General features: G+C 42.2%; 1 long non-coding RNA gene across 1 annotated transcript in view; it reads right to left on the reverse strand.

Moving 5' to 3' along the window:
- Positions 1-1,086: 1,086 nt before the first annotated feature.
- LOC110468636 (uncharacterized) overlaps positions 1,087-21,922 on the reverse strand; it is a 495,198-nt gene continuing 474,362 nt past the window's right edge. The window contains exons 7-9 of the long non-coding RNA XR_014956117.1: positions 10,303-10,430; positions 8,931-9,174; positions 1,087-5,473 (exon numbers count right to left, since the gene is read on the reverse strand). This is a non-coding gene — a long non-coding RNA (uncharacterized LOC110468636). The remainder of the gene's footprint in view (positions 5,474-8,930; positions 9,175-10,302; positions 10,431-21,922) is intronic.

The following is a 21,922-nucleotide window of genomic DNA, read 5'->3' on the forward strand; positions in this document are numbered from 1 at the left end:
AAGAAATTAAGGAGTATCACTGGAAATCCTTTTACACATCCTCATGGTCCCATGCTATGTTACCTGAATGAGAGGACCAGTGAACTACTTAAAGCCTCAAAAACATCTTCTATTCAAGAACATCTTTGAATGTGCTTAAGTGTTTATAACATTTGAAAAAAACATTATTGCTACTTCTTAATCTACATAAACGTCTGAATAAAAGCAAAATTACTACTTTATCCCTGCCTCTTACCCTAGCCATCATTTGTTAGGCTGAGGTAAATAGTCAGATCTTTGGGGTAGTTACTATCTTACGATGCGTGCCTTCAGAGCCTCTCCTACTGCATTTCTACCTGGTTCATCCATGCAGAAATGCAGTACAGGTCCATGCTAATGGCTGAAAGGCAGCCTGCTTCAGCTTGGGGTGAGCACTGGGGAGAGCACTGTGCTGCTCCTCTGGATACAAAGCATCTAATTTACTTGATTTCCAAATAGAGGGAATATGATAAGCCTGCTCCAAAAACATTCTACCCTAATGTCACTATGTGAGTCCAGCCCAACGATGGGTTCATTCCTGCACAGCTGTCACTGTGGAGCCCTCTCAGAGGGAAGGAGAACTTATGGCTCACCTACTATTGATTTTCTGTTGTGGGATGTCCAACAGAACATCTGTTTCTATGTGAAAATACTAGAGTGTTATTGAAACTCATCAATTCTGCAGTAGGAGGAGATTACTAACATACAGCACACTCCCTATACATTTCAAATACAGATCAAGTGATAGTTTCTGAGAGAAGTTATTCCACAAGTAATCAATTATCCCTGTGAAGGAAACAAGATCTCTCAGTTTTTTCCTTAGCTGATAGTCATCAATGCCCTCAAGCACATCCTTTTTACTTTGGTGGGACTTACTAATGTGTCTGAAGTTAATAATATGTTTAAGACCCATATTTCAAGAGTCTGAAAGACTTATATAATGCAAATAATCATCCTTCCTTCGCAGAGCTTGTCTTAGCTTGGAACAGCCATCAGAAAGTCATTCAGGAGCATGTTTTACTACACAGAGAACAGAACTTAAAAAAACATTTAACACCACACACAAAACCCAGGATGGACTAATGTATATTCTTGTAGTAGTGAGAAACCTTAAACTCATTCATCATGATAGCAAAATGGTGGTTACATCACAGATCCTGCTGCAGCAGGAAACACTGGTGCATGTACAGTCAACAGATTACAATATTTTTCAGTATCTCAATAGCATATTGCCACACTTTGGAATTTCTAAAGGCAATTCAAGCCAAATATCCCAATCGGCAAAACTTTGATTTTAAGTTTCTTTATTTTTGGTGTTAGTTACCACTGTAAGAAATTAGGAGTTTCTGGTGGTTTCATGTGAGTTCTGCATCCCTTTTAAATTAGTCTAGTTAATGCATTTTTATCTCAGTGACACTTGTCCTCCCAGCCCACTGCCAAGTTGTCTAATGGCTTTGAAAAACCTGCTGTCTTTCCTGGATAATTTCACACATTTAAAAGGACCATCTATCAATTTGCTGTTAAAAAAAACCACATCAAACTCAAACCCATAGTGGTTCTGCCTGTGGAAAGGAAATGGTGATCTGCCCATCCAAAAAGGATTAAAGTTACCTTGTTCCTGTCTGTTCTGGCTAGCTCCTAAAAATCAGCTGTGACTGTTGTGGATGCACTCAGAGATGTGCAAACCACAGCAGGAGCTTGCGCTGCAAAGGGCAAAGTGTTCCTGAGTGCTGTGCCTGTGTCCTGCTGTGGGCTGGGGGAGCACTTACCTGGTGCTGCTCTGGGCTGGGGCACTGCTGAGCCGACCCCAGAGCTTCTGTCCCCTCTGTGGTGGGACTCTGCCACCTGGAAGCGTTGGTGTTGCCTGGCTCTTGCTGCAGGAGAGCCCAGGAACCATGAGATGAGTGGCATGAGCTGCCTTCCCAGGATCTGCAGCACCTTGTGTAGTTGGAGCAGTAGTAGAAAAACATCCAAGGGAATTTTCCCTGAAAAGCTTTGAAATCAATATTCCAGTAAATCATCAGATGCTGAAGAATAAACAGGTTGTCCCAGGATGAAGCAATTAATTTGTTTTAGTCTTTGACCTGCTAAAATGCAAAAATTGCTGTGGAATTTACTCTGTGTGACATGTTCAAGCAACAGAGCAGTCTCCATTAGTGCTAGTGTTTTTCTAATTACAGCTATAAATAAAAGCTAACCTCCATTCCGATTCAAAATGGATTCCATGGACTGCCAGGTGCATAGGTGATGCAATGCAGAGAGATGAATGCAGCAGCATTTGCATCATCATATTGACTTACAACTCGGGGTTAATTATTGCATTCTTTTGCCAAGTACCAGGACAGACATTTTTAGTCATTTCCAAAATGCTAAAAAGAAACTTGACAGCTTCTCATTAGATTAGAATAGACAAGATGCTTGAATCAACAGTGGAATTTTATTAGGGATGCTCAGGTATAAAAACAAGAGCTTTTAATTTTGATATTGTATACTTTATGCTATATTGATTTGGTTTTATTGATTTTTAATAGAAAAAGTGTAAGTGTTTCTCCAATGGTGTAAATTAATTGTTATTGTGCCACAGAAAACAGAAGACTGCGCCACAATAATTAACATCTCCTTGCAAGGAGACTCAGGGAGCTTGCTGCTGAAATGGGCTTTAAAGCATATTTTGACATGGCACAAAGGCGAGCATATGCCCGTGAGGGGGGGACACGGCAGGGATGGCAGTGGCTGCGAGGACTGGGACCGGAGCAGGAGCCCTCGCAGCTGCACAAACTCCTTTGTCCCTGAGCTCAGCTGGGGCAGGCACAGGCTCCCAGTGCCCCCCTGTGCTCTCACACAGCAGTCTGGGGGCAGCTGGGGGTGGAAGGTGGAGTGTACTCCTCATGTAGCAGCTATTTTGAGGCAGCTTACCAAACTGCAGAGGTGCAGCTGTGAACCTTTCCCACGTTATCCTCTGTCATATCCAGGATACCCTGTGCAGGTGTAGGGGGTTTCTGGGCGGTTCAGCACACAAAAACACCCTCAGGCCTGGCTGGAGCTGCTGGGCATTGTAAGGGGCTTGGTCCCACCAAAGAAGGGAAAATAAAACACCACATACAGCAGCTATTCCAGCATCAGCTGAAATGAGGAAATGAGGAAATGGAAGATAAATGTCTCTCCTCCTCCTCCTCCATGAGGCACCTTTAGAGGACTTGAACAAACTTCAGTAGAATTAAGTCAATACAGCTAATTCCTGAAAGATTACAGTTCAACTAAGAAGGGGAAAAAAAAGGACCTTCTCTCTAAGTAATGAGTAAGGAAAGGAAGGTACAGATAGCTGAACAGATTAATTAGCAGCTGGGAGATGAATACTATTGTGTTAGCTACTGTAACTTAAACCAACTCAATCCCTTCTTTTGAGACCATCTATATTACAGACTAATTATAAGCTATGTGCTACAAGTCAGGAAGCTCTTCTTAAATAAGTTAAAACACATCTAGTGACAGTGATAAATCCATTAATAAAAAAAGAAAGCTCTCTATAGCTTTTCTCTCATAACCAAGTTTTCTTCTTTTGTACTAAGTTTAAAAAAATTTTGATGAAGTAAATAACATTTTATCTTAGCAAAATGGCTCCACATCAACACATCACCAAAACCCAGGAGCTGGTCTGCGTGTACCCTCAGACAGAGTGTAAAAACTGCTGGTGAAGACTAACCCTAAAGTTGGAAGTAGCAGGGCATGGAATATTTATAGGAATATTTAAAGAAAACTCAATACTAACAGAGGATCTCTGCAGGAAGGGAGAATCTGTAGCCACCCTGACTACTGTAACCACTAAGGTCTTCAGATTTAGCTGAGAGAAGAGCTAAAGCCCAGCCTCCAGCTTAGAAATCAGCATCCTTTGGCTTCTTAGGCACCTGGTGTATATCTCTTGTCCTAATCTCCAGTTTCAGGGAAGCTTACATTATCATTAACTCCCTGGTTCCTAGTTCTCTGGTGAAGATCCTACATCTAGGCAAAATCAGAAAGACATTGTGTAAACAGGCAGAAGATATCTGTTAACTGTTTTCACTGGAAGTGATATAAAAGTGCAAATTGATAGTGCTTTATGTTTTGTTTAGAGAGACATGGGTTACATGGATAGCTAAATCTGATCTCTCACCTACATTTCCAAAAATGTAACTAAAGCTCAGGTTATTTCTGGATACTCCATCCCATGCTATCTTTTACTCTTGTGCAGATCTTCACATGAGGGCCTTGCCATGGCATGCAAACCAGACTCAAAAAGTGTGTCCATCCTTTGGTATATGTCATCCAAGAGGTACCAATCTTCTTGTGAGAGCACCAGTGTGGTCCAAATATCTGGAGCAGAATTAAGTTCTGGGGTGCATTAGAGGCTCCTTTGTGAAGCTTCTATGAATTATGTTTCAATAATTTTTGACAATTGAACTAGATATTGTATCAAAATTCTCTGTCAAGGTAGTATCTTGCTATCTACTCTTTCTATTGTCAAATTGATTTTTGCCTGTAAAGGGCAGTTATTGGTGTACACATATTCTCAAGTGCTTCAGACATCCTGCTTGTTGATTACAGATGGTTCCAAATCAAAGCCTCAGATTTCCAAACCTTGATATTTAAGATCGATTTAGAAATAAAACAGAAAAGTATTCCATAAAACTAATAGTTTAGGAGATTAGTTATAATACAAAATTTATTTTTCATGAGCACCATTTTCCACTCTCACTCAATTTTCCAGAAGTCCTGCTACTGCATGAATGACTCAGAAAGCTTTTGACCTGACAAGCACAGCCTATATGAGCAGATGGTACAAATTAAGGAAGTTGTGCTCTGTTATTTCAGCCAAGAATCTGAAGTTCAAATTTTTGTCTCTGTTTTTCATATAGATGTATTTGATATCAGGAGCCTAAATCAGTGAAAATAACAGCAAAACTTTTACTGGTATAAATAGAAGACTGAGATGGGCAAGACTTCCTCCAAACAGGCTCAATAGAAGTCATCTGTCACAAAAGTGACAAAAAGTATTAACAAGCACATGGTCAAGATGAGACTTATAAGGCAAGAGCAAAGACATGGGTGGTTCTAACTCTGCTTGGTAGAGCACTGCATGATAAAAACTTGCTTTAAATTTTAGGAAATTCTATGTTCCAATGGGCTGGTACAAAATAGATCTATACTGTTAAGTGGATCAAGGCACTATGATGTTAGTCATGCTGATAAAGTTTTGTTACCCTTATGGTGATCTGTAGGAGGAAGAATGTTTGCCTGCAGAGGAGATAAGACAGTAAAACTGCTCTGCTCTTGTACTGCTGTGCTTCCGTGGTCAGGAGCTATTTCCACTATGGAGAAGTTCAGGTCCAGCAAAAGTCCTCTGGCAGTCTCAGCTAGTGACGTCATGACAGCTTCAGACAAAGCCTTTTGCTCGAGATAGGACATGAATTGAAACAATCTGGTAAAGAAAAACATTCAGTCAGTATTCAATAGAAGTGCAGGTCTAAAAGTCTCCCCCCACCAGACATATTTTAATGAATGCATAGCTAAAGGGTGACTATGTTATCTCATAGTTTTCTTGTGTCATTAACTGAGAAGAGTTTTTAAAAAGCGTCCCCACAGAAATCTTATTCATATGTTTTATTATATGTTCCAGCATGGGCACCACTTTAGTTTAATGGTATTGGATGATGGTACAAATTTATAGCCAAAGGTTTACATCACAGACAGCTGGAATGAATAACAATAAATTAATTTAAAGTGCTACGAAAGTGCTCCCCATAGTATGCAGTGCTTATGTGCTCAAGACTAATAATTTATAAATGCACGTCTTTTATAATACTGCTCTAAAGTCCTGAAAGCAACTGGTTAAAAAGCAGTCACATGACATAATTATTTTTATTAATATTTCAAATGCATGATTAGGGTGGTCATTAGCATGGTCATTAGCATTAGATGGCTGTAGTTTATGATCAAGTGCGATGAAGCAATAGCCAGACAGAAACCAGATAAGCATTGGCAAACAACCTTTGGGACTTCTGGGGAGTTCCTGCTGCTTCTTCCACGTGCTCTTCAGAAGCGAGTGGTCATCACAGCTAAGGCTGTTTCCCTTCCTTTTGCTTCTCTGTTGTGTTTGTCACATTAGACACTCAAAAGGCTTGACGATTAAGAAGAAATGCTGCTGAGTGCAGTCAGAAGCAGCTGAGCATTGCTGTGTGGCTTTCCTTCCATCCCCAAACACCAAACAGCAGTGATGCAGAAGGCAGTGAGGGGCCCAGAGGGTGCTCTAACCCCTGCCCTCATTACACCATCAGTGCTAATTTCAACACTGAGCAAATACTGAATTCTCGTACAAACTCCTGCTTGGATGGGGTAGGTTACCTGAAAACATTTTACTTGCTTTGGGATGACATATTTTTGGTTCTGTGTCAGGGAATAAGAGAGAAGTGATGCCTTCAGGCAAACAAGTATTTGCAGTAAAGCATTGTGAAAACTAAGGGTCAGGGCAGGCCATAAGCTTTCCTTTTGCGGCACAGGACTGATTTTTTCCCAGCAAAACCCAATGTTTTTCTGCAGTCTTCCGTAGTGAAAGGGTATATTCACAATTACTAGTGAGGGTAAAAGAAACCAGCTCAAATAACTTGGGTAATATTGCATCTTTTTCCCAGTACAGCTCTCTGGCATACCTCACTGCAGGGATGTCACTTGCCTTAATACCACCCTTACTTTCTCCAGGCAAATTTGGCTGCTTCTGACTTTTCTTGGTGAAAATAATTTACTTCTTAAACGAAGAGTTATTAATCTGAGGTTATAGAAGGAGTCTTTCACACTGAAAGAAGGATCATGAATAATTTCTGTGTCTCTTCTTTTGGAGCATTGCCATGTATTAGACTACATATTTGAGTCATGGCAGATTGAAAAATTATGCACCACAATCAACCCCATTCGCTTTGGTAGGTCTTTAGCAAAGGAAGTGGAGTGAGACACAAAGTAGGCAGAAGTATCATCATTTAGTCTCTCCCCTCTCTATTTTTAGACAAAAGAAAGCTGTGCTACACAGAATTCAAGCTTCTAAGTAACAATACCTGATTAACTTTTTTTTAGTATCACAAATATTTGCAAATTCATACTCTTTCTCCTCTTCCTTTCTGGCTTTTTTGAAAATACTTTGTAGTCTAACACGTTTTTCTAGAGGTCAATAGGGACATATTTGCATTTTGATACACTTCAAATTTTTGCCTCCAGCACGCCACTCAAATGTGCAGTGCTAATCAGAAGCCAGTAATGATCTCCTACGTGCTTCACGCGGGTGGTTGGGCACAGAAAAGCACCTCAAAATGCAAAATTCGTGAGACAGCAATACACAGTAAAGATAAATAAATACAAAAAAAAGGGATGATGCTGGCAAAAACAGTTTGGATTTGTAAGCTGAGGGATCTGCCTGAAATAAGCAGCTAATATGTTTATATGCACCACTGGAGTGATAAGGGGGTTGGAGGGGCTCCTGCCTCAGCCAGCTGCACTGATGGACTGCAGGTTTCTCTGAGCAGATCTCTTGTATATCAATATACCCAGATGAGGCATAAGCATTTCTGAAGGCTTTTTATATCATCAGTGATACCTCATGTTCTGAACAATCCAAATCCAAGATTAGGCAGGATCTAGGAAAATGGGGCAGCCCCAAAGCATGGGTTTAATCTGTGTGGAGGTCTTTTACTTTTGACAGTAATGATAGATTTACAATCAAATTTGCCTGCCCAGAATGAGGGGTGTGTGAAGCTGTATGGGAGAACTCAAGAGATTATTTATTAAAAAAAAAAAAATTAAAAGCATGAATATCTTTGACAGACAGAGTTGCAAGAAAACCTGAGCACTTCCCCAGTAACCACTGCATCAGGAGAAAAACTCCCGATAAGCAGATGTTGCTTAGGCAGCAATCAGCCACGCAGCCTGTGTGTGTGTGTGGAGGGGGAGAGGGATGGAGAGAGAGCCAGCCAGGCAGGTATTAAGGCACTGTGATGAGTGTGTGTGTGGCTGCAAAGGATGGCAAACTGTGTGTGAGAAAATGACATGTGAGCAAAACCAACCTGCTCTGCTGAGTATTTTATATGTATTTTTAAGAGAAAGCAGCAAGAAGAAACCAGGAGAGAGAGACTGAAAACACAAGGCAGGAATGACCAAGCAATTGCATGTCTGGGCTAACAGCAGCATAAGGCAAGGAATCCAGGCATCAGGGAAATCATTTAAAGCCATATTGATTCGTTTTGGAGGTGAGAAAAAGCAGATGCATTTAGCTACTATGGAATAGCTCTGACAGCATCTACAGCTGCTTGATTTTACTTTTTTTTTTTTTTTTTTTTTTTTAACGGGTTTAATTCACAGAACGCTGGCGCTGGAAGCCCAAAGCAGCCCGCACCCCTCGGTGCATCCCCTCCTCCCCAGCAAGCGGAGCTGCCGTGGGAGCGTGCCCCAGGCAGGCAGCGCCTCCAGCCAGCCACGGAGCCCTCAGCAGCGCCAGAATGGAAGAGGGAGAAGGAGGGACAGGGGGAGGGCAGCGGATCAATGGCTGAAATCCACAGCTCAGGCCATTTCCAGAGAGCTGGGAGGCAGAGCGGGTTCCGAGCCCATCCATCTCCTGGGCAGACAGCAGCTCTGCCCGGCACACACAGCCAGGCTGCGGAGAGGGACCCGGGCTGGGCGGTGCTGCTGAAAACAGCAGGGACACATGGCATGGGAAATAAGCGGGTTTAGTATCCTGTACGGAATCCTGTGTGCTGGGGAAAGAAAGGGTGGGAGTCTCTACACGGAAAGGGTGGGGGTTTCTACATGGAAACTCTCAGGTGATGCCCGCACTGCTTCCAGGAAAGCAATCACTGTATCAGGCGGGCCTTTGCTCTTTAGATTTGTATTGATACCTTAATTCAGCTGGTCCTTCGTTTATTTATCCAAAGATGTCATTATAGAATTCATACAGAGACACTGTGGCTGAGATGTTCAAAATACTGCTTTTCTGGGAGGCACATCCCTGTGAAGGTCTGCCCTAGTTGACTTATCCTCAGTCACAGTCAACCTGATCCTCAGCCAGGGCTTCTGAGTCTTCCTCAGATTCAGACTTTTCTCATGCAATCAGCTTATTCTCTGTGAAGTGTGGTTTCAGACCTATAAAATTCAGTTCAAACTGTGAGCATAGTTACAGCATGCAGTTCAGAATTTTCATTTTGTTTAAAAAGAAACCAGACTCCACAACAATGGAGGTAAGGGATGTCCAGGAATTTTTCCTTAAGAATAAAAATAGTATTGTTTTATTCAGTCTCAAATTAAATCAGGTGTGGTTTTATTATTTCTGAAAACAAAAATCTAGGTGCTTTCCTGTATTAAACTCCAACTGCTCTCATAGCACCTCAGATACTGTCCCATCCTTCCTGTTTTCTACTCCCAGAACCTCAAGCACAACTAGGTAGGGATGTGTATGTGTGTGCTCACTGGCTTGGTCTTTCACAAACATCTCCTGAGGAGCATCTTATTTGTATGAACTGTGAGTTTGGCATAAAAAAGGTTAAAAAAATTCTATCAGGACAGTTTTCCTAAAGAAAACAGCTTTCAGGTAGATGGAATGCTTTGCAACTGTATAAAATTCCATTTTTCCATGGGAATGGTATGCTGGTCAAAATTTAATATTCATTTCACTTATTGACATTTTTTATTGGCTACACTGTGGAGTGTAAATCCAGAATAACTTCCTCAGCCTCATTCAAGTTACTTTAACTTATTCCGTTGCAAATAAGTTTGAAATCTCAGTCTGGTTCTTGTGATTAATATCTTTACCTTCTAGGTTTATATATACAGATGAAAAACGTAACAAAAAACCCAGTGCAGTTCAAACCAAGAGGCTTAATGGATTCTACATCAGGACTGTTGTGAAGAGATCCAACTCCCAGTGGATTTGATTTCAGTACCAGTGGTTAGAACATGTCAGAACGTGTAAATTTATAATGAAAAGTAAAAACATACAAGCAAGTACTTAAAATAATTTACAATTATATTTTTATCAGCTATAATTTGAAAATGATCAGTGTTACACAGAACACTGGCTCAATTTTAAAGGTTTAGGCACATCTTCCACTAAATTAAACATACCCTAAAATATCTTTAGATCTAATGACTGAGTAGTTTAATAGCCTCTGAAACATCTTTATAAGTATTTAGATTTATTTGCAGACCAATATATTTTCTTTTTCAATTGCTTAAAAAATAATCCTTTGCTTTAGACAAAGAAATAAAAATTACCATGGGATAGGGTGTGTCTTGTCTTCAGAAAACCTCAGGCCATTCCCACAGAAGCCAAACACTGGGTACAAAGTCTTTCTGGTACTGGAAGTACTTTAGGATCTGGATCATGAGTCAGTGGTAGTTCCCTGCATGGATTCAAGTGGAGAAGTTAGTTATTAATATGCAAATGATACTTTTTATTTTTAATATTTAATTCAGATGGTTTGCAGTAGTCCAGATCATTTAATCTAAAAGTATCAATTAAAATGATCATGGGTGCTGCACTGCTTTAGCATGACAGGTATCACCTTAAGCAGGATCTCTTGTAAGACGCTTTTAATGCTTTTCCAAAAGGGTGCCAATTTTCTGCATCTGATAAATAACTAAGTTGGGGTAATTCTGTTCTCCAAGGCAAATATATAAAGTGAAGGAAACAGGATGAGAGTAAATTAATCCCTAGTGTAAACTCACTGACTTCAGTGGTATTACACTAGAAATATTTGCAGATTGGGGGTTCTTATGCAAAAACTGACATGAATTGTGCCTAATAAGAAAGTACCTTAAATCATGCCTTGGGCAAAATAGCTCAGTTAATCCCAAAATGTTGTTGCAAGAAAATCCCTTCCTTTCCACAGTTTTCTAAGGGAGCTATAAGGAATGTTACATAGCCAACCAAGGAATTGAAATAGTTTATTTTCTTGATTCAGATCAGCCTAATATTTTTGTGAAGCATTTTATTGGTTAATTTTCATTTCTTTCCCCCTCCCAGCCACAAACCAAATAGATTTACAAGGTTACTTACTGCAAAACTTCACAGCTTTTCAGTCAGCTCTTGCATATATTACAGAAAATGCCAATTCTGCTTCCCTATCTCTAAGCCCCTAAAATAATCTGGGTTCCCTTTTAATTCTGCTTGTATGAAGTCAGGAAACATTTTCCTAGAGTTACATGAGCACTATGTAACACAGTTGCCCAGGAAAGGTTTTTTAAAATTTCAGTATATAACAAAATCAAAAGAAAATGAAGTGAAAATGGCCAGTGTAACGAAACGTTGTCACTCAGTCAGAAGTTAGGTGCTGAGTTTTACTTTCATTCTCCAGCCCTACCCTTTCTAAAATACTATGAGAGAAAATAAACACAAAGATGACAATACTGAAATAAGCCCTAAAACATTTCAGAAAAATCTCTGCTATGATTTTTTTTTTCCTTTTGTAATTGATGTATACACCGGTAAATCTTTTTGACGAAATAATGTTTACAGGCAAAAAGGATTCTGTCAAATAATTTTCAGCCAGCCTTTGAAAGGAACACTGCTGTGAAAAACAAAACCCTTCCCAATGTGTCTGTGTGGTGTGACTGTGCCCATTTGTGCCCAGTTTTGCCCCAGTGCTGTGTGATTGCTTTCTTTCCTACCTATTGCTTTCATTTCTGAAGATGGCAGCTTTCACATGAACAGAGCATGCTGCTCCCTATTCTTTTCTCAGGACTTCCACATGCAAAATAGCAGCCACAAAAGTCCACTCTGCTTCGCTGGTGATGTGCTAGCATCAGACCTGCTTGCAGTGCTGGCAGTCTCAAATATTGCTGAGTAGGGGCATCAGGAGCTGGATCTTAATGATCTGCCCCCTCCCAATCATTTGGGTTCATTGATTTCTCTAATTAAATATGCATTCCACTTCACCATTATTCCCAATGATGGCATTTAATCTCAACAACAGGGCCAGAGATACAAGGGCCTTTGCCTACAGACTGCTTTTGCAAGCCCTGCTGTTCTGTAGGGGCTCTTGGGTGCCTCCAGGTATTTCTCCAGTGCTGTTTGGCTACATCCTCCTTTCCTCATTGAACTGCTTTCCCCTTTGTATTCAAGGCTCTCTTTCTTTCAGTTGAGCCTTCCAGCTTTGCTTCAGAGGGCTGGAGCTGCAGTTCTGTCTGACAGTCGTGTATGTAAAGCTGATTTATTTGGCTGCTGCGGCACTGTGCCAGGGAAGAGGCCGCCTGAATGGTGAAGCTGTTAGGAAACTAATTGCATGATGGACTGCAGTTACAGGAGATTCTTCACCGTTTGCTTCATCTAATCACATTTGCTACCAAGGATGTTTCTTGTTTGCCCCTTTTGCATTGTTTGAATTGGAGTAATACCAGGTTTACACCAGGGATGGGCTTGGCTGATTGGTTCCCAAGCCTGTATCACTAGCTTGTCAGTCCCTTCATTTGTTAGAGACAAAAATACTGTCACTGCTGAGTGTCCTCTTGCTTGCTCATCTCAGACTGGGAGGCTTTGAGCTTGCCAAGCTTTAAGTTCAGCACTCTTGTTTGTTCTTCTTGTGCTGAAGTCACTAATCTCTAAATGAAGGGCAGGGAGTTGTTTGGGTTAGCAATTTCATCATCTTTAACAGAGAAAATAAAAAGCTTTGCAATACAGGTGGGTTAATGAGAGGAGGATTTCCCTCTGACTTACTTTCAAATGTCTTTCTGAACAGTAAGCCTGAACTGAAATCTTGGGTTGCAAAATACCAGCCTAAGGAAAGAGCAAAATCACAGAAGAACTCAGTGCCACCAGATAGCCTTTATTTGGGCCATGCTCCATTTCTTTGCAAGCCAACATCTTTGTTAGGCATTTACATGACAGAAAAGCAGCCTTACTGCTGCTTGTTTGTCCTGCTTCTACTCTGGGAAGGAGTGTTGGTAAATGGTGGGCCTACTCATAAGCTAAGTGATTTCCCTCATCAAACCACAGCTCCCTTGGGGTCAGTGCCAACCCTCTTGCCCAGTAGCCCCAGATAGTTTCTTACTCTGCCTGCATGGCAGCATTGATGCTGTTTCCATGCTGCTGGTGATCACATTTTTCATTTGAGAAGTTTATGTTCATCTTCCTTATGGGTACCAGGTTCAAGTCAACATTGACTGCTGCCAAACTGGAGAAACTTGAGGTGAAAACTCTGAGTTTCTCCTGATTCCACCATAAAACTTCCTCCACAGCCAATGCCTGCCTCCTGGGAGATACATACTGAAGTTTGAGCCCAGACCACACAGTGGCACAGGGGAATGGCTGCAAATGGCTTTTGCAGACCCCTTGTATGAAATACTTTTAGAACCCAGCCTTATTTAAGTCACTTTTGGGTAACTTTTACCTGTTACGTGTTTCAAACTGGACACGTATCACTCAGCTTTTCATTCTTAGCTGGTGTTACTCTCCCTTTTTCTTTGCATTAAACAGAATTAATCTGCTGCTCCTTTCTTTTTGAGGTCAAAGGAAAGTCTCCCATCAACTTCACTGAGCAGTGAACCAGACCTGCTAAATTTCAATTGTCAGGGCAATTTGCTCCCCTCCTTCATGTTTTCAAAGACCAAAGACATACTGGAAGTGTGTGCTTGCAGCAGTCTGACTGAGCTCTAGGAGGTGCTCCCTCTCAAACCCAAGAACTTCAAATGGGAGCCTGCACCCAGCAGTAACAGCCAGCAAGCAAAAGGAATTGACAGCTGGAGCTCAATGCAAAAAGTCAGTCTGACAGTTTTGCTACCTCCCCCCAGAGAACTCAGAGAGAAACTTTTGTCAGCTGAAATCTTATTTACAACCCCTGGTGTTCTTTCTGCAAGGATAGAGTAATTTTTAAAACAAGATTGGCTATAGCTTTCTCCATTGCCTAAAGTAGCCACTAAGAGCTCTGCAACTTAAGCAATCTCAGGATGTTGCAAATTTCTGTCTAATTCCCTCATTCATGAATTTCAGCCCAGGTTTGAGGAAGTTCAGCCAATACATCACCTTAGATCTTCCCCATACACTTCCTCATGTAGGAAGCTGCAAACCTTGCCAAGCACCAGGCAGTCACCCCTTCCTTTGCAGGGCTACACTTCTCAGCAATAAGGGGCAGGATGACTCAGTCAACAGAGGCACTCACAAAACAAGATAGCTTTGCAGAAGTTTTCAGAACTTGGACTTCTGAGTAGGAAAGGTTTAGGAAGTTAGAGTTTCTGGGGAAAGTGGAAAAAAGGAAATAATTAAAACGGGATGATGAGTAGAGACTTACTTTGATATACACAGTCATAAATTTTAGCAGAGAAGCAGAGTCTGGTTGTCCTTGTGATATTCCTCTTCAACAAGCTAGGACTGCTCTGTGATATTCTGTACAAACTAGACCTTATTTGTCTCTCTTTGCCCTGAATTTTTCAACTCAGAGAGAGACTGCAGATTTGATAAGCAGGAAAACTACAAGAAAAGGTTAGATCAAGATGAAACATATATGCTGCCTGGTCAGATAATGGTAAGAGTAGATGTAGGCTTTGTGGAGCCTGAGGACATTCAGAACATTGTAAAAACATTGCAGAAAAGAGCCATTGCACTGCACTGGTGGCAGCTTTGAAGAGATCAGGTTGCTGTGGTAGATTTCTTCTACACAATGACTACCAGCAGTACAAAATGCACGGATGTACAGAAACCCATTTTCTATCACGGTTATTTTTTGTAAATCTCCCTCTAAGCCCTCACATAGTTTGAGCTGCACATCCTCCTCACATACCACACTCCCGCAAAAGATTAGCTGTGCTTATCTCCCATGTGCCGGGGGAGCATGCGCTGCCTGGCCAAGGGAGTTCTTGGCCAGCCCGCAGTCATTTTTCTGGGTCCTCCTTAAAAGCAATTAGCAACTTCCCCCTTTAACTTCAGAGGGCAAATTCAATCGCAGAATAACTTTCCTGCAGTCGGTACAATTAGCAGGAATGCGTTTGACCCCAGCTTCACCTTTTCCGAAATGCAGTTCCTGGTACAAAGTGTTGCAGGGCTCTAGAGAGTGACATGTTATGAGTCAGGATGTCAGGATCATGGTGAGAAAACAAACAAATCCCCAAATAACTGGGAAGTCCTGAACCAGAAATTGGGATTATAAAGGTAGAAATAATTCCTATCTTCTTCTTCTTCTTCTTCTTCTTCTTCTTGGTACTTCTCCTTTCTCATAATACAAAACCGGTGCAATGCACCACAGCTCTCACCCCAAACATGTACTGTTACCTATTATGTCTTAGAAAAGCATAGCCAAAATTGGGGCTTGATGGCTGCTGCATCATGGAAATGTAAATATCTACTTCCACAGAGACAATGACTGAAACACTTCTCAGTGCCATAGAGAAAATTAAAACCTTTTGTTTCATTCATATTTTTCTTATGCAGCTTGATATTTAATTCTTTTTTCCTAAAGAAACAACAAAACCAGCAATCTGCCTATGCTTACACTACTCCTCTAGTCATATGTAGAAAACAACCATCTATCTTAGAGCTGGGAGGGCGGGATTCCTAAGTCAGAAGGAAAGTCCTGGACACCCAGCAGACCAGCAGGGCTGGCATGGGGCACCCCCAGTCTCAGCTGTGGTATACTCTGGGCACAATATTCTTATTTCTTGAGAAATACCACACACATTGCCCTGTCCCTTCCATGTACAATGACGTCTCTTTTCCATGTCATACATGGTCTAATCCTTTTCCTTGAGAGTCATTTGCACAGTAATCCTTTTCCTTCTCTGACAAAACAACAGAACTCCCTTTCCTTCACTGTCATTTGTAGAACAATCCCTTACTTCTAGCAGCATGCAGGCAGAAATCCTTTATCTTTTTGCCAAACACAAAATTATCATCTCTAGCTTGCTTCCAATATGTTGACAATGCAGGCCTTATGTAAATTCTATGAAGAACACAACAGAGTCCTTTTATTCCCAATTTATCCAAACACAACTTTCATCTGACTGCTGCACAGTATGAAATACACTAGAGAAAAATGCAAGGTATATAGCCCAAATTTGTTTAATCTGTTGTAAAAACTTCAACTTTTTCAAATGTTTAAAGAGAGAGACAAAGAGAGGTATAGGGATATTCTGGCATTTTTGCCATTACATTTTTTCCTTTTGCTCCCCTCTTTTTTGATGACATGATGAAAAACAATGATGGGGAGGGAAACAGGAGGAAGATAGAAATTTGGATGTGACTCAGAACTTGATCCCAAACTCAGCCTTTTAAATTGCTCTGACTTGGGTACTTTACATGTGAAAAATTCTTTTTTGTTTTTTTTTTTAAGCTAAAAAATGTTTTGGCTTAACACACACACTCCCACCCCACTTGCATCAGACCAGTTACCAAAGTAAATCACAGTGAGAAGATAAGAGAGCAAGTGACCAGGACTGCCAGTGTCATCAACTGAACAAGGAATTTAGCCTGCTTTACCATGAGCCCTAGCCAAACTCAGATATCTGTTTAACCAGGGCTTAACAGGAAAGTCCTACCTGTAGCTCATCCCCTGGGAAGCTGCAGAAAGACAAGAATCTGGTGGGGGTTGGGAATCAGCCCCCTAATTTGATATTCCCCATACACAGCAGCATTGCATTTAGTGATGATTTGGATTTAAAGTGATCCTGTTTATATCTTATGGATTCCTATTTCCATCCTGCTGCACAGCATGCTTTCAAAACAGGGCTCAATTAAATAAATGCTAAGTGTGACCTTTTCCAGAACCCCCAGTTTAGACCCATTGATTCCCATGGGGTTTGCCTGCTCTTGGAGTGCCATATGTCTGCCAGGTTTGTTTTGGCACTGCATCTTTGGTTACTGCACACAAATCCTCATAACAGGACTGACCCATACTCCAGGTGCTCCTGTGTCTGTGACTTCCTTTGACACCCCGAGTGGCTGGTGCATTTCAGGTGCTGATTTCCTGTGGTTGCTCCCAGGGCAGTTGTGCTTGGTGCCCTTAGCTTCTGACTGGTAAAGCCACAAGGGCTGCTGAATGAAATTCCAGGTGGAAAACCACCACTGCATTTCCTGAACAAAGATAATAATTATGGCAATTTTATCACTTCAGCATTTCTTGCCTGTATTTATGAACAAATGGTGTGAGCCAACAAGAACAGCAGCTTCTTCCCTTCAGATGAGGCAGTGTTTTGGAATAGCAGGGTAGATAGGATAAGACTTTTAGTTTGCTATGTTTTCTTCTGTGTCTTTTCAGTGGTGCATTACACATTCACCACAATTCTTCACCTCTACTGTCACTTTTATGGCAGTGTTTTCCTTTTCCTCCTCTTCAGTTATGGGCATGCTAATCTTTTGTGTCACAAGCAGCACAACCCCTCCTTTATATGGGCCTCCTCCTGCCTGTGCACAGTCCTGAATTATACAGTTAAGAGAAAAAATCATTTCACCTATAAAATGTAAAACAATGCAATTTTTGCCATTGTTATTTTTATTTCTATTACCACTAAATCCTGTCTGGATTGAATAATTAAGCAGCTATTTGTGTCATGGGTTTCACTGCTGAATGTAACCCATTAACCCCGCAGGAGCAAGGTCCTTGAATTCTGAATAATTCTGGGACTAAACTGTGATGAATCAGGACTGAGATAAGAGCTGTGCATCTCTAAAAAAATCTGGAGCGTTTTCTTGGCACTCAAGGTTTTTTCTGTCTTGCAAGCAGTTTCTGCTCTTCCCTTTTTTTTTTTTTTTTCCCTCATTCAACTGACTGTCATGGGAAATGCAGAAAACCTCTATTTAGAAAAAGTGTTTGCTATAGTTCATTCTATTATTTTCTTATTTTTCCCTCTGAAATATTTGTATGTAAAGAGCACCTAACCATTCTTTGAGGCTCATCTGTTCATATTGCTTATTCTGTGCTTGGAATTGTCATAAATCTCACTCTAGTCTCATTTTTCCCTTCAGATAGAGCCTTATTAGCTGTAACTAGTCTTGGACATGCTGATACAGCATAGTTGGGTGAGCACAATCAGTAGCAAGATTCCTGGCACCAGTATGAGTATGCTGGCCTGTCTACCTAGCAAGCTGTGGGGCCAAACTGGTCTGTAAACTAAAGGTGGGCAGCTCCCTCCTAATGCATCAGCAGCTGCTGGGGGTGAGGCAGTGAATGTTTTCTACACAACACAGTCCATTTCAAGATCTCTTCCATAACAGACACCTGGGAGGCAGAATGACAGCTCCACCCACAGATGCACAGCTCTGCAAAATAATAAAAAATAGTGCCTCTGGGCATACACAGCACACTCCCCAGATAAAAATTCATAGTATCATAACATAGTTGGAAAAGATCCATGAGGATCATGAATTTCCTGGCCTTGGACAGGATCATCCCCAAGAGTCACACCCTGTGTCTGAGAGCATTGTCCAAGCACTGCTGGGGCTCTGCCAGGCTGGTGCTGTGCCCACTGCCCTGGGGAGCTGTTCAGTGCCCAGCCACCCTCTGGTGAAGAACCTTTTCCTGATATCCAACCTAAACCTCTCCTGACTCAGCTTCAGGGCATTTCCTCAGCTCCTGTCAGTGTCACCTCAGAGCAGAGATCAGAGCCTGGCCCTGCTCTTCCCCTCAGCAGAAGCTGGAACTGCAGTGAGCTCTGCCCTCGGTCTCTCCTGTCCAGGCTGGACAGACCAAGGGGCCTGAGCTGCTCCTCATTCAGCTTCCTCCAAGCCCTTCACCATCCTTGGGGCCTCCTTTGGACTCCCTCTAACTGCTCAATGTCTTTTTTATGTTTTGGTGCCCAAAACTGCCCCCAGACTCGAGGTGAGGCAGAGCAGAGCGGGACAATCCCCTCCCTTGCCTGGCTGGCCATGCTGTCCCTGGTGCCCCCCAGGACAGGGGTGGCCCTCCTGGCTGCCAGGGCACTGCTGGCTCACATTCAACTGGCCATGGCCAGGACCCCCAGGGCTCTTTCCTCTGGTTTTCTCTCCAGCTTCTCATTCCCCAGTCTATACACACATCTGGGGCTGTCCTGTCCCAGGTAGAGAATCCAGCACTTGTCTTTAGTCTGGTCTGCTGCATAAAAGCAGCCTTATAACTACTTTGCCCCATAATTTCTGTGTCATCACCAACCATTTCTAAACTGACTGTCCCATTCTGAGAGATAATCAGCTTTGATTTAAAGACTCTGATGGAGAACTTCTCCACATTTGTGATCAATTACAAAGTTTAGGTAATTGACTGCTTGCTTGTTCTTATGGCTACAGAACACTTATCAGCCCCGTGTATTGGCACAAACCTCATGTGTATCAGCAATGTGAAAAGGGCTTCTTGCCTGAGTAAGGGTGGTGAGAGCAAGCCTTGTGCTGGGCCTGTTAATTCAGGAAATACAGCCTGTCATCTTCAGAGGAAGGACTCAGTCTGGGATCTCTGCTGGTCAGGATTGACACCACCATTTCAAACATGTACAAACTGAGAAAAGTAGGTATAGCATTAGAAGAAAAATGTGAGAAAAATCATTAGTATATTCAGATATCTCAAAATATATCCTCAGTTCAAATACCAGATTGAACAAACAAAACTAGGTACAATCCATTAACACTGGTAATGCTGTTTAAGTTGGGAGGAATGATTAGTTATGAGACATATTCCAGAATATAGTACATTAGTAATGAGCTTTGTTTTTATCATAGAAACATAATAACCACTAGGGACAAAATTCTAAAGAGAGTCAAAGCACAAAAATGAAACCACTGCTTTTCAGGTCACAAAGAATCTTAATTTTCTTATAGTAAAGTTCTTTCAGAACAGCATAGAAGCACAATCTGATGCAGGATTGAGGGCATACTGAGGTAATGTGTGAGCATTTGCAGGGGAGGAACCTTTGTTTCTTGAAGAAAATTTGGCATTATAGTAATAAATGGCATTATAGTAATAAAGTTGACTATGATACCTAATACGCTAGTGAAGTTGAGACATCTTTGTAATATCCAGAAGTATCCTTTTCCCTTTGTTGTCCTCTTTCTTATTTATTATCTCATTTTTTCTCCCTGAGGAAGAGACAGTAATTTAATTCTGATTAATATATAGAAAGTCTCCTACAATTGAGATGGTTAACTTACAGTGAAATAATTTATAAGCCATGGCTCTGGCTTGACTGAATGGCTTCTGTGCAGCTTTGGCTTTGCTTTATGGACCTCTAAGAACGTAAGGCCTTAGCATTTAAGCAGGACCTGTAGTTGGTGCTGGAGATTGAAGGGGCCTCCTGAAGTAAGACACTGACCTGTGAAGGACCCATTGTCTTGGGAAAACTGCACCAGTGTAAAACCTAGACAAAAACATAACCACAGCAGAAACCAGCTTGCACATCTGTGAGCTGCCTCCAGCTCCTCATAAACAGGAGCTGTAACATCATTGCCAAAGACTGAAAGAGCCCTAAGAGAGACCTGTTGTTCTACTTGGGCAGGAAACCTTGTTCCCTCTTTCTCCATAGAAATAGCAGGGGTGGAGAAGGTCTGATGCAAACAAACCCTCTCCCCAGCATCCCAGCCCAACCACTTGCTAAGGAGGCATTCAGTGGACTTCAGCCACCCATGGTGGCTGAATAAGTGAATCAAAACACTGCAGAAATAAACTGCTGGTGTGCCCAAGCCAGAGTGCTAATGGTCAATGGCTGAGATGACCAAATTTCATGTACCTGCACGTGGCTTGCAGCATGGGTCACTCGCAGTGGCCTGTGTGCTTGGGGTGAGCTCTGTTGTCTTTTGCATATTAGGAGCCAGCTCATTCCCTGAAGCTGTGGAAGCACATGTTGCTGGCTGGGAAGGATCTTGCTTCAGCCTTGGGCCATGAAGGCAGGTGTCACACTGCCAGCTCTGCTGCTGCCACTGCCACGATGACCAAAGATGTGGTGCCAGGATGTGTTTCACCAAGCAGGGATGTCACTGAAGCAACTCCAGATCGACAGGCAATAGCTGTCCTTTCCCATATGGAAATGCCACATGCTCCTGAAGGATTGGAGACTGCTACTGAGATCCCTGGTGTGGTACATGACCTGCCACAGTGACAGGTTCTCATCTAGCCAGTAGATGTGTGCTCCTCAAGGAGAAAATTGCAGTCTGGGGAGGCACTCTGTGGGCTCAGTGTGTACAGGAAACAGCAAACAGAAGAAGGCTGTGGTGTTGGAGAGGAACATGGCATGGTTGCATGAGTCAGTCTGGTATCAGAGTATTAGAGAATAAATTGCACTACCCCCAACCTTAAGGACTGCAGATAATGCGCAGCAATGAAGTTTTATGTGTGCTCAAGTACATATTTTTTATGCAGCTAAAGCTATGTTGCAGATGTTCTTCACTAGAATAGATTTTGCCTTTGCTAATCCTGTATTAATCTGCTGGTAGAGCTGGAGCTGCTGATTAGCACTGGGCTCCTTGCAGAGAGGAGCCTCTGCTCACTAAGGGCTCCGTTCCGGCAGAGTGAGCTGGGGTTCAGGCTGGCTGTGCCGGGGAGCACCCCGCTCCTGCTCCCGTGCAGTGCTCTGCCAGGAGAGGGAGCCTGGGCTCTGGGATTCAGGGGCCTTTGGTGGCTCTGCTCACAACCCCTGAAGGTGTTACAGCCGCCCGTGGTTAACCTAGGCTTTGCTGTGTGGCTGAGCCCGTGTTCAGAGGGCTCACGATTTTCTGTGGAGGCCACCTACCGAAGACGTGTTTGGTTCCTGCCAGAACTCGGAGGACTCTGGTGCTCTGAACCGTGTTTTGAGTCTCTCAATCCCTTTTTTTGACTGCTTCACCAGGTGAACTCCAATGGGAGTTTGGGTTGGCTGAGAACAAACTGAAGCCTACAGATTCTGGAATCATGCAGCCACTGTTAGAGTGGAGAAGGTGACCAATGGGTGCACAGCAAGGCAAGCAATGGCT

The sequence above is a fragment of the Lonchura striata genome, chromosome 6, assembly GCF_050655825.1.
Source record: "Lonchura striata isolate lonStrDom1 chromosome 6, ASM5065582v1, whole genome shotgun sequence".
Lineage (NCBI taxonomy): Eukaryota > Metazoa > Chordata > Aves > Passeriformes > Estrildidae > Lonchura > Lonchura striata.